This window comes from Cydia amplana, chromosome 2 (assembly GCF_948474715.1).
Source record: "Cydia amplana chromosome 2, ilCydAmpl1.1, whole genome shotgun sequence".
In the NCBI taxonomy this organism is placed as follows: domain Eukaryota; kingdom Metazoa; phylum Arthropoda; class Insecta; order Lepidoptera; family Tortricidae; genus Cydia; species Cydia amplana.
In genome coordinates, this window is record NC_086070.1 from 7820414 (window position 1) to 7824782 (window position 4369).

A 4369-nucleotide genomic window follows, 5' to 3' on the forward strand; every position below is an offset into this window, starting at 1 on the left:
TTTCGTAAACAACGAGAAACGAAAAGAAAAGAAAATATTGTACACAGATTGTATAAAAACAAATGAGTAACAATCGGAGAAGAGATATAAAGTGGAAATAAGTTGAGCCAACATAAGAATAAAAAAAAAAACAAGTTGTTATATTATTCTCTTTGGTAAGTATAGTGTGTCAAAGGATCAAACAAAGGACTGTCTCATTCAAACATAGACAGAGAGAATCCAAGGCCCCAACGTGTCTGTTCTCTTTGACGGCGTAGGAACTAGTATCACTTCTCTCTCCTCCCTCTTGTGAAAATGCCACTTGTCAAAAAAGGACAACTATACTGTTGACAAGACGAACTTCAAATCCAGTTGTTGCCGTTTTGGTGGTTACAAAGCTGTGTATGTGTGCGTAAAAACGTCTGTGTGTGCACTTTTAGGGACGTAAATGACAGCGTTTTACACAAAAATAAAACGCTAATTAAATAACTTACCATATTCGGAACCTAAAGTAATATATTGAGAGTGGCAACACTGTAGTTAGTCGTATTGTCCTTTTCTAGCATATACGTCCATCTCTCTCCCACACCCCCACCACTTCAGGCAGTTGCGTTTGACAATTTTGACAGTTAGAAATAAACGCAAATTACCTCATTGTCTCAAAATTATACATATTTACACCAGGCAGGATTAAAACTTTAGGTTCCGAATATGGTAAGTTATTTAATTAGCGTTTTATTTTTGTGTAAAACGCTGTCATTAAACAACTGTACCGATATTCGGAACCTAAAGTAATATATTGAGACGTGTTTGTTATCGCCTGGTGGTGGGAAGACGCCAAGCCAATGTGATTATACATGTACTTACATATTATGTATATGTAATATTATTATATTAGGAGTGTTTAATTAATTAATTAATTATGTAGTACACCCTTTATTTTAATACATGTGAGGAGAGAGGTATTTAGTAAAGCATACAATTTTATATACCATTATATTATGATACTAACTTTCCATTTTATATACGTATTTAATGTAGGTACTTATAAATTTTCAACGAAAATAAGTGAGTCACCACAAGGGTGCTATAGTACTTAATTATATGTATGTGAGACTATATAAAAGAAGATAAGTCAGTCTACTCTTCAGGGAGCATACAACATCTGTGATATAGAGTGATGTAATTAAAATATGAAAAGATAAAAATCATAAAGTACTCGAGTAGTTTTTATTTATAACTCCCAATTATTGACAAATTTGATAATAATTATCTAGTAAGGTAAGCAGTTGCAGGATATAACAAGGACAAGACCTTTCTTATTTCCAGAATCCCTCAGGATTAAGTAGACGAATATTTTAAATATTCGTTATATCACTATCACTACCCACAAAGTTAATATTGGGTAGGTACTTAATAAAATGTCATAGGGAATACTTTTAATGATTTTACTGAATTCTTTTAATGACTGTGAGCCAGTGTGAGCTATTTATTTGGTTATAGCTATAAAATGCATTTAATCGTTTGTACGCTTTACTAACGCGAACGCGAGCTAATGGACCTAAACAAACCTTACTTAAAATTGTGAAGGTTACTTTGAGAGCTTAAGCCATATCATAATACTCATGTGGGCACTAGTTACGACGCTTTTTGGTGCTCTTGGCGTTCAAATGGTAAATGTAGAATTGCCACAGAGCTTTATCAATGATATTTGTATAGGTGCAGCTCATTCTGCTTATATTCATGTTTAGCTATCATCAAGTGACCTTAATTGTACTCATTATTGTCTATATATGCAGTATGAGTAGTTTACCTTATCTGGTGCCTACTAGTAGACATAAACTTGATTGTTTCTGAACGCTAAAGTGGCTTAATTTATGTAAACCATTCATAGACATAGCTTAATTCTGAATATTCAGTCTTCTCTTTCCAGATTAAGAATAAGGTACTTAATTCGAAACCTTAGCTCATCGCATATGTGTTTTTAACCAAAATGAAAATTTGTGTTTATTTTGTGATTTTACATTATTTGCAATAACTGTGCGGAACCATGGGGTCCCCGACCTTTTGCCGGGCACCCGTGGGCCCAAAGCCAACAGCGCAGATGCCGTTTAAGAGGAACCTATTTTATCCAATGCTAGGGTCAACACTTTGTCGAATATATTTGATATTTATGTATATTTATCCTCCTTATGACCTAAGGGTAGGTAATTGTAACTTTTTGATATCAAATATACGCAGAATAGTCAATTATTTTGTATTCTGAAGTGCATATAATATTACTGGATTTGGGCCAGTGTGATTTTGTATACTATATCTCTGGCCTACTATATAGGCTAGTCTATTAACATCCCGCCTCCTGGAAGGCAGTATACAGACTTCTTAGATATATTCACGGTAGTGCTAAGAGTGTGGACCTGGTTTTCCGACACTTGACTGCATGAGATTATTTTTTTTTTTTTCAGGTCTCGAGCAAGAAGGGTGCCTAGATAGGTTGAGGTCCTCAACTTGTGGATTTGGTAGGAGCAAGACACAGACGGGGTGTAAATTAGTTAATCCACCATGTTTCAAGAGATTCATGTGCATTCATGCCTTCAGGTTACACTGTAGAGACAGACTAACACTTTGGCAGAGTTTTGCTAACATATAATAAATGATTGCATTTGTTTGGGTGTACAATTACATGTTCCACACCAAAAACATAATTATTTATATATTTCAATCTATTTTTGAAAGGTTTGCGTTTCAAAATAGCTTCGCCTTTTCGCAAGGCGTGCTCCTGTTCCCCTATTTTATTGTGCAAAGCGAACAGTATCACAATGCTATAATTTTGTATAAATTGAGAACTAGAGGGTCATGCCCTAGACGTGACCGCCCAGAAACTGTGCTAGAACCGTTCGTGCAAACCATTCAGTCACTATTTTTAAAAACCTTTTGTAGTGGGTACATTCCACGGTCTTAAATTTATTAAACGTGTAGTATCAAACTATGACAAGTCATGATAAGTGAAATAAGTGATAACAGTATCTGGTCCGTGCATAGAAGCACTTGCCCTTGAGGTTAGGGCATGGGTAGTTTATTATAAACTTAATCCGTGCATAGGAGCACTTACGATACAGGTGGTTTAAAACTTCCAGGGTCACAATACAGACACAAGGGTGTAAAATACATAATTCATAAACGCCCGTTAGGCCAGTTTTGTATATTTTATTTCAAACATGCTTGTGCAGCACCGCCAGCACATGATAATTTTCCTAATATACCATGGCAGTCAGGGATATAATAATTATGTAAAAAGGTAGGTAACCTTGGTCATGTCGTGTACATAGGTAGGTACTCGTAAACATGTTAACTGAAAGACAAGTGCTCTCCAGCCAAATGTAATTTATGCAACTGTGAGCTGCTCTTACATTGGGATCATATGTATTTATTTCTAGTCTGTCATATTGTAGCAGGCCTAGACTTCAAAGGTTTGTAGATGTTTATAGGGCCTTGCGCAGGCTTACATAGGTTATAATATCATCATCAATAACTTGACGTCAGTTTGTGAACGAATCAAAGATTCTTTTGGCACACCTTACGCAGGTGTAAACATGGCAGCCTTGCGCAGGTTTAGATAGGTACATAATATATTGGTTTCATCACAAATAACTTGACGTTAGTTTGTGAACGAATCAAAGATTCTTTTGGCACACCTTACGCAGGTGTAAACATGGCAGCCTTGCGCAGGTTTAGATAGGTACATAATATATTGGTTTCATCACAAATAACTTGACGTTAGTTTGTGAACGAATAAAAGATTCTCTTAGGCGCACCTTAGCAGGTGGAACCATAACAAACGTAAGTTTAAGAATAAGTATCATTCAAATCAAATACCCTGAGTTTATGGGTAATATTCCCTAAGTTGCGGGTTCCTTGCTCGACAAGGTGAAAGGCTTTACGCAGGCTTTAACAGGCACTTTTAGAAAGTGTCATTCACGGTGACGTGCAGATTTGCCAAAACTAAACTTTAACTCTACAGTTAACTAATATAATTTGACAATATGAACCAAACCATGCGTCTTCGTCAATGAATCAATCTAAAGATTCCCGTATCGTTAATGCCCTTCCATGTCACAGGCTTCCGATTTTATTTGAAACGTTTAATTTAAGTGTACTATTTATGTAGGTAGGTAAGTAGGCTTAAGAATTGACCCTCTTGTATGTAGTTACGTATAGAATTAATAATCAAGTTATTCAAATTCAAAATAACACAAGCACATATAGCACCTACATGCAAGAGTTCTTTTCCTTAACCTTTAAAGCTGTAAGTACCTGCTAAGTTATATATTTAAGTAGGTACCTACCTACATAAATCAAAGATCTAGTTGGAGAGATATAAGTTGATAGA